Source organism: Vicugna pacos, chromosome 1 (assembly GCF_048564905.1).
Source record: "Vicugna pacos chromosome 1, VicPac4, whole genome shotgun sequence".
Taxonomy (NCBI): domain Eukaryota; kingdom Metazoa; phylum Chordata; class Mammalia; order Artiodactyla; family Camelidae; genus Vicugna; species Vicugna pacos.
Window position 1 is genome coordinate 77097766 of NC_132987.1, and position 13966 is coordinate 77111731.

Here is a 13966-nt window from a genome sequence, read left to right on the forward strand (position 1 = left end):
CCAGACTCATACATACACATCCAAACTAATGTTTTTTTGTTTGTTTGTTTGTTTACTTAATTCTTTTGAAAACTTTTTTTTTTACGGAGGTATTGGGGATTGAACCCAGGACCTTGTCCACACTAGGCATGTGCTCTACCACTGAGATATACCCACTTCCCACCCCAATACTTTTTTTAGTTCTTGCAGACTTTGAGAGCAAGGAAAATCCCAGAATGATAGAGGAGAAGGAATTCAATGTCACCTCCTGTAGGACAGCACTCAGCAATGGTTTGCACTCACCAGGCCATCAAACTTGAAATTAAAGCTGGCTGCCTAGGCTAGTTCATTGAATACAGGCTACCTGGTGAGTACTATTGCAATGATTTCAGCAGATCCGGATTTCTGAAATTTCCTCTGAAAATGTTTTCTTCACTGTATCCTCTAAGGCATGTATGTGCTGAATTTAAATTATTTTTTTAAATTTAGAGAACAATAATGAAAAGAAAAGGGATTGGGCCATGTCGGGTTGCCAGATAAAAATCTAGTTAAATTTGAATTCAGATAAATAACTAACAATATTTTAGTCCAGGTATGTCCTAAACAATATTTGGGACATACCCATAGTAAAACAAGTCACTCACTGGTTACCTGGCATTCAAATGTAATTGGGAGCCTTGTGTTTCTGTTTGCTAATTCTGGCCAACTCTGCAGGTGAGGGCAGTTGGCATTAGCTTCTTTTCATATAAAGAAGACTTAGCCACATTTGGCAGGAACTATAAGGACGTGGTTAAGAACTAAGGCTGTAGAGGGAGATTGCCTAAATTGGAATCATGTCACCTCCACTCAATGACTGTGTGACCTCAGACCAGAACTGGCCGCATCATTTGTGGGACCAGGATGCTTCATCAGCCTCCATTCTCTTAATTTTGGCAACAGCTACCTAGACACTCAGCTACGTACCCACAAGGAGATGCCAGGTTGCCTGAGGGTGAGAGGCTGATGAGATATTTGGCAACCACTCCCGTAAGCTTCTACATTTCTGTCCCAGAGGAAGGGGTAGGGGGAGCCTCAATGCCTTTTACCCCAGTAAGGTCTAATGGCTAATTCCAAATACTACCTTCCTCTAGATGTCATCGTATGCAACCCACCATTGGGATCAGTTAGGGGTTTCAGTTTTTGGTAAGAAACAGAAAGGAACCCAGAATAACAAGCAAAACGTGGATTTAGAGGGAAGGAGTCAAAGTTGCTCACATGATTCAAATAAGATCTGCACAAACCAGCTGCAGGAAGGACAGGAGTAGGAGCAGTGTAATGTCAAAACCCAGCTGCAGAAGCCTGAGCTCACTGCACCAGGCCCCTCCTTGAGATGGCCTCATCTTTCCTGCCTTTGTCAGGTTTCCAAGTCTTTTGGGAGGACCAGTTTGACTCCAGATGCTCCATTCCTGGATCAGAATGATTAGGCACAAGGACTGAAATCATGACACAGCCAGAATCTCTGAGGGAGTCGATATGAGCTGGGCACACACCCCAGTTTGAGTCTATTGTAAGCTTTGCCCCAGCAACCTCGTTAGGATTCCATTATAAGAAAATAATCAGAGATGTAATAGGTGTTTGGACAAAGCTTTCTGTTACAGTGAAGAATTGGAAGCAATTCAAATGTCTAATAAAAGGGGGAAGATTAAAATAATGATATGGAGAAATAAAATACGGTATGTAAAGGTACATTATTGATGAGGTGATTTTAAATGCTGGATTGATATTTAATGTTATGAGAAGGTCCCCTATGAAATTTATAATGCAAGTCAGGATCTTATGATTCCTTTTTGCAAAAATCTGGCAGGAAATACACTAAAAAATTAAAACTCACTAGTCTCACCACACAGAGATCATTTTGTTCTTCATTGTCAAATAGTTTCCATTCTTATGTGAGTCTGGAAATTATTTTTTTAATTAAGATTTCTAATTGCTTATGAATCAAGTTGCAACATCCCTTTCAAAATGGCTGTTCTTACTTTCTTTAACTAATCAAAAGAAACCAGCTAACTCAGTTTCCCAAATGCATCATGCTTAACCCCACCAATTGTTTTCCTTGTCGTCAGCATCTGTGATTTCAAGATCCACAGAAGTGCCATGTGTTTCGTGAGATTTCAGTCAACTCCCAGTGATGTCACCTGCCACCACACTTCTCTACATCTTGCTTGTATCACTCATTAAACCCTTTCACAGTTTTCTGTGGTTAATTTCAAAAGCATGGAACAGTTTTTAAATTTCACACTGTTTTTGCCAGGGTAAATGAAGGGAAGGGAGGTAAGGAAGAAGGGTGCAGAAGCCGAGAACAGAAGAAAATAGGAATACCTTGAACTATTCTAGTTTAAAGATGCTGGAGGGTAAAGAAAATGTCGATAATTAAAATGCAACGTGATCCCTGATTAGGTTTCCGATCAAAAAATTGCTCCAGGCCTTCTCAAACTGACGCACTCGTGAATCGCCGGATTCTTGTCAAAATACTGTGATGCCTAAGCTGCTGGTTTATGAATCAAACTTTAAGAAGTAATTATCTAAAGGGTATTTTGAGGACTGCTGGAAAAAATGAACTATATATTATTTAATACATCAGTGTTTCGTTCTTCAGTGTGGTAAGGGTCGGTGGTTATATAACTTCATTTGTAGGAGATTTGTATTAAAGTGTTTAGGGGTACAATGTCATAATGTTTGTAACCTACTTTCAAATGGTTCAGCACTAAGGTCATACGCATATATATGTATTTGAGAAATAAAGAAAATTGGGTAAAATATCGGCTGATGAATTTTGGTGAAAGGCAAACAAGTGTTCACTGTACTTGTACTTTTTTCTGGTTTTGAAAATCTTCAAAATAAAAAAACTCTGTTAAATGACAAATAAAAATAACGCATGGCCCTAAGCTATACCCTCACAGAGGTTGACTGACTACATTTGGAGTAAATTGGAGCCTAAATTTTAACAAACACTCCAGAAAGTTCCACAACAGGTCATACAGAGATCACATTTTGCAAACAGTGTTTTAGGTTTTAGTGGAGGGTACTGTTTGCTTGATGATTCACATCCTTGAAATGGCGAGGGTCTCCAGGTTTGAAATAATATATAAGAAACTCTGAAATCTAAGTTTGTTTTGCTAGCAGCCTTTGCCATCCTCTTGTTTCTCTAACAGCCTCTTTCCTTCCTTGGGCATCTTCCTCCCCATTCACAATATGAGAAGAGACTGACAGAGGTGACATCCACCTTCCCTTCCCTTTCACAGGCCAGCACCTATATTAGTTCTCTATGCTGCGTAACAAATACCACAAATTTAATAGTTGAAAACAACACATATTTATTGTCTCACAATCTGTGTGGGTCAGGTGTCAGGCACAGCTCAACTGCGCCTTTGGCTCAGGGGGTCAGCCAGGGTTGCTCCCTCACCTGAGGCCTGGAGTCTCTTCCCAAGCTCACTGACTATTGGTGGAATCTGTTCCTCGCAGCTATAATGCTGAGGCTCTCAGCAACTAGAAGCCACCCACCATTCCCTGGCCCCTGGTCCTCTCCACAACATGGCAGTTTGCTTCTCCAAGGCCAACAGGAGAGTGTCTTCCCTGCTTCAAGTTTCTGACCTTCTGTTAAAGGACTCACTGCTTTGGTCAGGCCCACCCAGAAGACTCTCTCTTTTGGTTACCTCAAAATCAACTGATTCGGGACCGTAATGACATCTGCAAAGTCCCTTCACTCTTGTTGTACATCAAGGCTGTGTCATATTCACAGGTCCAGCCCACACTCAAAGGGAATCATACAGAGTGTGAACACTAGGAAGACTCTCAGGGCCATCTTGGGGTTCTGCCTATTACAGCACCTGTGGTATCTAGCCTCTAAGATGGTCCTCAATCATTACTCCATTTCTTTGTATTCAGACCTTTGTAGCCTACACCGTATCAGGTTGGTCTGTCTAACCAATAGAATACTGTGGAAATGATATGTTACTTCTGAGATTAGGTTATAAAAGAACTGAGGCTTCATTTTGGTATCTCTTGCTTTTTGATCACTCACTCTAGGGGAAGCCACCTGTCATGCTGTATCAGTAGCCTTTGTGGAGAGACCCATGTGGCAAGTAACTGAATCTTCCAACAAACAACCATAGGAATGAGCTTGGGAGCAGTTTCTCCAGCCTTAGATGACTGCAGCCCTGGCCAACATCTTAACTGCAATCCCATGGGAGACCTGCAGGCAAAACCATCCACCTAAGCTGCTTCCAGATTCCTGACTCTCAGAAACTGTGTGAGATGATAAATGTTTGTTGTTTCAAGCTGCTAAATTTTGGGATAACTTATTATGCATCAGTAGGTAACTGATATGACACCTGTCCCAGGCCTGACTAATCTAGGAAGAGTGAAATATACCTGTGTCCATCTTCTCTAGTAACACAGAAGAAGCACAAATGCAGTATGAGTTAGTAAGAGGAACAGAGAGCGAAGGTGGGTTGGATGGTGCAAGGGCAGCAGTGGTGTTTTTTCAACCTCTGGATCCAGTCAAGAGTAATTTAGTGCCATACCTGTTATTCCCAGTATTATGAGCCAATACATTTTCCCCCCTTTAAGTTCAGAGCCTTCCAAAGTACATTTAGTCCTGCTGAAAATATTTTGGTCCTCTTTCTATCCAACAAACGAGCATAAATTTATACTGATATGCAATGTAGTCAGCCCAAGGACTGTAATTTGTTCCTCTTCCCCATCTCTTGATGGCTATGATTAGGCTGAAATCTGATTTCTGTCACTTGCAACCAGGAGGTATTCTGACTCAAAAGGCCCTCTGAAGAATTAGTTTCATGCCTCACTCTGGTCATTTTCTTTTCTTATTGCATCTTTTCCTCTGAGGTCATATTGGCTGGCCCTGAACCATATGTTAGGTCATGCTCCTCAGGTTCCTCAGAAATAAGTTCTATTTATTTGTGTTTCTAAGAAAGTTCCTATGGCATTTTCTCTCAGGGAAGCCTTAGCATGCTGAGAATCTAGTGATTTGACTGAATGATCTACATTTATCCAGGATAAATTTCCTCTATAGTGTATGTATGGCATTTTGCTTCCTAACTTAGCTAATCAAACATTCTCTGGGTACTGAGCCAACTGTTCATGCTGAAGCAGCCTGAGCAGTCATTGTGAAGTGAAATACAATAAACAAATCCCACGCATGAATCAAGCTAAGATTCTGAGTTCTAAGATGCAGTTTCTCCATACTTGCCACTCTCAGTGCAAAGGAGTCTGTAGAGGCCACATACTGAACCCACTATTCGTTCTGTTTCCTCCCAATTGTGAACCACGGCAGTGAGTTTACACAAACTGGGACCTCTTTCAGTGAGTCCCCTCACCCACAGAATAATCCTACTGTGATTTTCTCCTAAACAACCAGCACCACTGCCAAAATGTGAGATAGATAATGCATTTTTAAATTTATAATCATTAAACAAAGTCGAGAGTCCTACTCCTAACTGCCCTTCCCCACATAATTCCAAATTATGCCATTTCCCAGAATAACATAGTACTCAGTGTCTAAATTCACCTCAACAGCATTATTTCTTACCACATCAATTTCTTTAAGTTAGCTTAGTGACCACTCACAAAACTTACCCCTAAAAAACCTTTATTTGAATTATCCTATTAATGGTGTTTGCCCTTTGGTTCAATACATTCAGCATCCAGGAACTGAGCTACGAGAGCTCAGAGAAATTGGCATAAACAAAAACTTGCATTTTTTTCCCCCTAAACAAAGTTCTCACTCTACCACATTGGTTAGGATCAGAAACTCTGGAATCAGATTACTTGGATTCAAAGCTCCACTTTTCCCTTAAAGCCATGTACCATTGGCCAAGTTACCCAACTCTTCTCTGTCCATTTTACATCTGTAACATAGGGATAATAATAATATCCATCTTGGAATCACTGTTATAAGAATTATATTAATGATACTTGAAAGTACGTGAAATACTATCTGGTACACAGTGTTAAGCAAATAGCCAGCACAGATCACACTGAACTCTGATTGTGTATCTCCCAACTTACCATGGGAGGTACTCTGTCATCATTCAAAAGAGGCGTCATCATTGCGTCTTCTGCACTGTTTGTACTCTTCTACATGCTGTGTGGATGAAAATAGTTTAAGGTAATCTCAGACTATTGGTACACCATATGACTTAAAAAAACAGAACACAAATCCTCTTTGTAAGAAGATATTACCCCTAGCTGAAAATTATTTCTGTATCATGTAGAAAATTATTTCTAATATCAAATACAATGTCTGGCACAAAATAAAAAATAACCAGGCACTCAGAGACAAGATAATAATCAAACAGGCAGAAATGATTGAAAATAAAAGTCACAAGTACTTCAGATGTTGGAGTTTTTAGACACAGACTTTATAATAACCATACTTATTTTGTTCAAAGGAACAGGACAAGATTGAGAATTTTGGTAGAAAAGTGAAAACCATAATAAAGTACCAAACAGAAATTACAAGAGCTGGAAAATAATAATTGAAATTAGCAACAATTTAATAGATTGATTTAACAGCTGTTTAGATAGTCAAAGGGTATTAGTAACCTGAGTATTGATTGGTCAGAAAAAAACTATCCAGAATAAAGCAAAGGGAAACAAAAGAATGTAAAGATTAGGAAGAAAGGTAAGAAACAGAAGATACAGTGAGAAGGTGCAATACAAGTGGAGTTCTAGAAAGAAAAAAGAAAATATGGGCAAGAATTATCTGAGGAAATAATTTGAGGAAATAATTTTCTAAAAATGAAAGACATTAATTTATACACTTAAGAAAACAAAACAACTCTAAACACAATAAATAAAGAAAAAACAACTGGGTATCTAATAGCAAAATGTTAAAAACCAAAGAAAAAAAATCTTAAAACAGTTTGAAGCAACAAAAAAAGACAGATTGCCTTCAGTAGAGCAATAATTAGGCAGATAGCTGATTTTATTAATAGAATTAATAAGAAACCAGAAGACAAAGTACTAAATCTTCAAAGTACTAAAAGAAAATAAGCCAACCCAGAATATAAGTCTAGCAACATATATTTCAAGAGTTGAGTGAAATAAATAATTTTAAGACAAACAAATCAGCATTTGTAGCTAGTAGATCTACACTAAACGACATATGAAAGGCATGTTCTGCAGGCAGAAAGAAAACTATACCAGGAATCCCAGATTTCGAAAGGAATAAAGAGCAACAAAAAGGTGAATTTAAATAAGTAAACTGATAATGATGATGACAGCATTCAGAATAGACATATAGACAGACTTAAAGGACAGAATTAAAAGGAATTTCAGGTTCTTGCATTGCCCATGAAGAGGGTAAATACCAATTTATATAAGGATTTGAGAACTAAAAATGTATGTTATAATTTCACAGTTAACCAGTAAAACAGTTGCAAAACAATGTGTGACTTTCAACGTAGTAAAAAAAAAATAGAGTAATAAATGTGTGGCAAGGACCAGAAAGAAGGAAATCTTGGGAAAAAAAACACCGTAAGATAAATGGGACGAATTGAAAGCATGAAGCAAGCCAGACACGAAACAACTCACGTACAACCAAGAATTTTAAATCATCACTAAATTTGCATGATTTCAATTGCCTAAAATTCTAACCCAGGCAAAAAAATTCTAAACAGGAAAAACTAAACCATTAGGTTTAAGGATTTATACTTAGGTAGTAAAACTAAAGAAAAGCAAGAAAAGGGTACTGTAAAAGTTCAGAAAAGGTTTCCTTTAAGGGAGAGACAGGTGGTAGTAACTTGGAGGGGACGTGAAGGGTTAGGAATGTCTCACTGCTTGGCTAGCCAGGTGGTGGTTACCTGATGGGCTTTTGTTTTGTGCTGATTCATTCAACTATATGTATTTTGTGTACTTCCCTGTATTTATTCTATTTCCATGAAAAATAATAACTGTATAAGGGATATCTGAATGTGCTGATATGGTGTAATCTTCAGAAATACATGGTTAAATAAAACAAGGTTTGGAACAGCATATATAGTGTGATCTTGTTAGTATAAAAAAGCTCACAGGCTTATATACATGCTTACATTCAAGACATACATAGTAAATTTAATATGGCCTGCTGCCTCTAAGAGGGGAAACTAGGACTCTGCTAAAGTTTGTGGAAGAAAAGGGCTAATTTTCATCTATATGCTTTTACTGAGAACATAACTTTTTAATTTTTAAAATAATAAAAATTTTCAAATCTATCAAATTTGAAGCCAAAATAGGCTTACCATTTGATGAGATCATTATTTTCAAATTAAAAACTGCATTTTGATATCTTAACTTAAATCTAGAATGTATAAAATCTAGAAAAATTTTAAATCATTGCAAAATTTGTTCAAAAGATGGGTCAAATTTTTACAATCAAGAAGAGAAGAAAAGTGGCTTTCATTTTAAACAACAGCCATGAACTGATTATCTTTCCTTTTCTCCCACACAAATGGAGCAGAGATAGGTATAGATAATTCATTTTCGTTTCAACTTGTTTCAAGAATGTTGATAGAAGACTTTCGTCTGAATTATAATGGTGTGCTACCAAAAATAGGAAGCAAACTTAGGGTTAACTGAAAGGCTGAATTTACAAATCTGCCATAAATTATGAAATTGTACTTTAGGCTTTCAGTCATATGAACAGAGGACCAGATTAGAATCCAACAATATGGATAATCTGTGTTGTTAGAGCAACTGTAACTAAATGTAGTATACATTTCAGGAATTTAGCAACAAATGAAAGGATAGCACCTATTGTCTACAAGGTCTGAAGAAATGAGCCATTCAGGATTTCTGGGTTAAAATAGCAGCTGAACATGTTTCTGATCTTGTTTTTTATTTTAAGTCAATAAAAATTTAGGGAATGAATTTTTTTTAAGAGAGAATGATACAAATCAGAAAAACAGAAAAGGGAAAAAAGTCAGCAAAATTTTGGAAGCTGGAGAAAGATGGGCAAGAAGTAGCTAACTTAATAGACTCAAGAAACCTAATCTCTAGCTGGTACTGGGAAGGTGTGAGAGCCAGCCAAGGGATACCACAATGTGCTCAAAGGCACAGGAACTGTCTTTGGGACTGGTAGTAAAAGAAAGGCTAAGGTAAGGAAATCTTCTTGAAAGCTATTTCTTATAGCCATCCTATGCAGATGGGCTGGGCCCCCTCTATTATGCACTGCATGTTTGTGTCCCCCCAAAATTCATGTGTTGAAAGTCTAATACCCAATGAAATGGTATTGGGAGATGGGGCCCTCCAGATGGGGTTAGTGTCCTTACAAGAAGAGAGCTAGCTTCTCTCTCTGCTCTCCACATGTAAGGATACAATGAGAAGATGGCCATCTACAAACCAGGAAGTGGGTTCTCACCAGACTCTGGATCTTCCAGCCACCTAGTTCTTGGACTTCCCAGCATCCAGAACCATGAAAAATAAACACTTGCTATTTAAACCACCTGGTCTCTGGTAATTTATTAGAGCAGCACAAGCACACTGAGATATCCTCCCAATTAACAGGTGGGATGTCTAGACTGATGACACCATGCACGTGTTAAGAGGTAAGAGAAAACTGTAATACTCACATCATGAAATGTCTTGGGCAGAGAGGACAGCACCCAAGCTGGCCTGGAATTGGCTTAAGTGTCTTGAGAGTTAGGGCGAGTAGGCCTGGTGTTTACCATTGTAAGGGGGTGGAACTATGGAAGAATTCACTACTGGAGTTGTTTGAACTTCCCTCTGGTGCCAAAGGAAGGAGTGCCCTGGCTTTCTTTTCAATTTGCCCAAATAGGGGGCATAGGAAAAGGAATAAACTAGGCCTTAAAAGCTCTCGGCAGTCAAAGATTTAAAAAAATGGAGTCAGACCCTAGTACACTATTTAAGAAATTAAATGTTCCAGATTCCCTCCTCTACTCCACTCTGCTGAGCAATTGCCCCTCCCAATTCTGAGAAAAACCCAGAAACTTGTTCTCTGGTGAAACTAAAAGCAAGATGTCTGAACTAATGATATTGGCCCAGACTAGAGTTAGGAGAAGGGTTAGGACTAAGTGATCAAATGTATCCCTGAATACAGAGATCCTCCACCGACTCCCAATCTACATCACTCTACAGTGAACTCACTTGATAAGTATGGCCCATAGTTCAAGCTCTCAGAGCCTCAGAGGAGCTTTTTAGATGCCCCCATTCTTAATATTAAGCAAACATTTAAGTATTACCAGATATTTGAGAGAAGCTCCTATCATGGAAGATAGAAATGAAAGAAAAACAAAACAAAAACTGATCTCCTTCATAAAAAAGCATCCTGAAGTAAATAATGCAGGAGTGGGGGAGGGTGAAATCAACAAAACCAAATGAAATAAAAGTATCAGCATCCTCAGATAAATAAGAAAATGATACATCTATAAAAGAGGAACAGGATGCCATAAAAATTTAAGAGAACAGAAAAGAGCATACAACCGAGAACCTAATAGAAATGAAGTCATTATAAGATAGATACGTCTCCTAGAAAGCAGAGCAAAAAGACAAAGAGGCAGAAAATAGGAGAAAAAAAAAATTGGATGACCGCCCCAGAAAATCTGTGGGGGATGGGGAAAGAGAAAAGAGGAAATAGAAAATAGGAAATAGAAAACAAACGAAAATTACTCAAGAAAATGTCCCAGTTGTTTGTACCCCTTAATTCCCTGCCATTAACTCCCCCCTCGCCCACTCCCTTTCCCCACTAGTAACCATTAGTTGTTCTCTATATCTGTGAGTCTCTTTCTGTTTTGTTATATTCATTCATTTTATTTTTTAGATTCCACATATAAGTGATAACATATCGTAAATCAACAATACTTTCCAGAAAAAATAGAAAATGCAAAATTCTCCCAGAACAATAGAAAGTGAAATGCTATTACTGAAAAAAGTTTACTAAATAGAAGTAGTAGATGAAAATACCTGCACAAATATATTTCAAAACACTAGAGGAAAAGAAGATTCTATCAACTTCCAGAAAGCAAAAGCAGATCAGAAAGGATGAAGAATTACAATGACTTTAGATTTTGCAACAGTATCACTGCAAGCAAGAAGAAAATGGAGTTATGTCCAGAATCCTAAAGGAAAATGACTTGTAACCTATAATTATAGCCAAACTCTCAAACCTTGTGAGGGTAGAATGGTGATCTTAAAAATTTTTTTACTACCCATTCTCTTTCTCAAGAAGCTACCGGAAAAGTGCTCCAACAAAATGAAAGTATAAACTAAGAAAAAGGAAGACATGGTACAGGAAAGAAAGTGAGTTTCAAGTAGGAGAGGGATGAAGGAATTGCTAGGAGAGTGAACAGATTTCCCAAGATGCTAGCTGGAGACTAGACCAGGTTGGGGCAATGAGAGTCTATTAGACATGCTGCAGGATGTAAGACTATGATCCCTACTGCTTTGGTGTAGTTTTTTTTTAAACAAACATCTGGATGAATGGCCTGGAGAATCTGGTCCTGATAAGAATGTGGTGATCTTGGCAATTTGCTGGTAAGTTTCCTGCTCTTTCCTCCAGGTCTTGCTGCCAACATTGACTGTGGACATATATTTCATCCCACTGAAGTTCCCTGCTTTGATTTAGTTCTGAGAGCTGAAACAAGGCCACGGTGAGCTTAGAAGCAAGAAACCCAGGGTGATTCTCCTCACTCCTGCAGATCAGATACTTAGTACCTGCTTCACACTACAACTCTTACAGATTTGTAGACTGTGGTGAGCCTCAGATTTCCCAGAACTCATGCATGGCCTTCTTCCACTGAAGACATCGGAAGGTTCTCTTGTAAATTCCCAGGAAGCAGAAGCCTAAAACCCTGCGACTACTGGGTTCATCTTGTCTTGGAGTCCCTCACACAACCAGCTTTTTACTTGTCACCCTGTAGGGAAGGGCGGCATGGAGAGGAATGTTTTGAAGCAATAAACACAGGAGGATTTTAAATTCTAGTTTGTAATCTGGGTGGAGGATTCAAAGGGTTTTTTAAACTTGTTTTTTGGATTAAACATTTACATTTTACACATAATTTCACATGCAGAAAACAAAGGGTAAAGAAATACGTCTACTCATACAGTAATCATTGGACTGTAAACTGGAACAAACTTCCTGGATTTTTTTGGCAATGAACAGCAAAACCTTAAAACTTTGTAATTCTACTTCTAAAAGACATTCTATGAATAGTAGGACAATGCCCAAAGTATACACAAATTCTTTACTAAATCAGAAACAGTTAAAAATTAGGAACTAAAAACACCCACTCTTGTAGAATTGATTAAAATAAGTGGAATATTCATGCCATTGACCATTACATAGTCATTAGATATGATGAATTTACTGACACACTAACATGGGTAAAGTTCACATTACACTTAACCATGGACCATATAATATGTGTGTGCACTGGTTTTAACCTACTCCCCACTGATGGTTAGTTAATATTGGAGGAAACCTGCTCAGTGCATGCATTCCAAGCATCTGTGCAAGTGCTTCAATGACAACTCCATCAGCACTGAAGGGTTTGCTAACTAGCATAAGAGATGCTAAAAATATTTATTCATTAGTGAAAAGTACAGGCATCTCTGCTCTTGCATAAACAGAAGTATAACAGAAGTCTGCACCTACAAAGCAGTTAGCACTAGAACACTTCAGTGTCTGCCTCTAATCAACTCATCAGGCAAGGAACTCTGACCCCTGGGCAGGAGCTCCAGTACTTCACCAAACTTGCATGAACAGGTTTTCTGACTCTTCTGGTCACTTGCCGAATGTCTGCATTATTTTGGGTACTTCTGAGAAGGAGATGCCAAGAGAGGATTATTACAGTAGGTTTATTGGGGGGAATACCCATGAAGGAAAAGAGAAGAGAGCTGGAGAAACCAGAGAAGACCATCAGACTACGAAGAGGTTCTGACATTTGCGAAGAAGACTGAGGAGGAGTGCATGGGAAGACTTTTAGATTACAGTGGGGTTCCAGGAAGTAATAACCAGTCTGACGGGGAGTTCTTATGCAAGTCACCCATATGGAGAGTCACTCGTGCTGCAGCAAGGGCCTGCATTAATACCCCCAACCATGCTCAGTGACAAGGAGCAGCCACGAGAAGCATGACATCAGTACAAATGTGGTAATAGACCCAGGGGTGCAGCCGTGGGCACTGCCAGTCAATTGTGCTCCCCCCAGCAGGAGACCTGAGTATGTCCATGGCTCCCAAAGTATGTGTGGCAGAATTCACACTGAGACAAACCATCTAGAAGACAGACTGGGAGTGCCCTCACCAATAATCACTGGAAACAACAATGAGGAAAAATAATCCAATGGCTATAAAGAGGCCAAATTTGATGAAATCTATTCTCAACAATATAGTTAAATGTGTGTGTGGTTTCAGTGAGAATATCCTTTGTTTTAAAGTCAATTACTTGTATAATAGGATTTTTTTTAAAAGTATTTTATTAGATATCACTAGAATTCTTTCAGGAACTTTGTCGCCTTTCCATTCAGGTCCTCGGGTCCTATGTCCCCTATGCAACGGTCTTATCAAGGCCTTTTCCAAAGGCATTGGGAATAAGAAATAAACACCAATTTGTGGTGTGGGAGACAGGAAGAAGAAAAGAGTGAAGGAGTGGAGAAAGAACAAAGTAATACGGTGTTCAGAGACAAAAGGATTTTATGCTGCCTTGTGAATGACAGTGTATGTGTTTTTGGAGAATGAGGAAAAGTAGTTGTTTGCCAAGTGGAAATGGGGAAACATCTACAAGATGAAGTAAGAAATGATAACCTAGGGTGACAAAGTCCCTGAGCAATTCCAGAAAGCTTAGGACACGCACTAAACTTCCCACTTGACTGGGATGGGGGGCAGTGGGTATTACAGGCCGATCTGAGGAAGATCATAAGAGGCAGGGTCACCACAACTGACATCTTAGTTAAAAATACGCACAGACACAAAATATACGTGAGTGAAAAACATC

At 38.7% G+C, this 13966-nt stretch overlaps 1 protein-coding gene across 1 annotated transcript in view; it reads right to left on the bottom strand.

The window, feature by feature from the left end:
- Positions 1–13966, bottom strand: part of HHLA2 (HHLA2 member of B7 family) — a 128742-nt gene that overhangs the window by 39506 nt on the left and 75270 nt on the right. Inside the window, 1 exon segment of the mRNA XM_072965684.1 lies at positions 6046–6121. The gene's annotated coding sequence lies outside the window, so the exon portion shown is untranslated.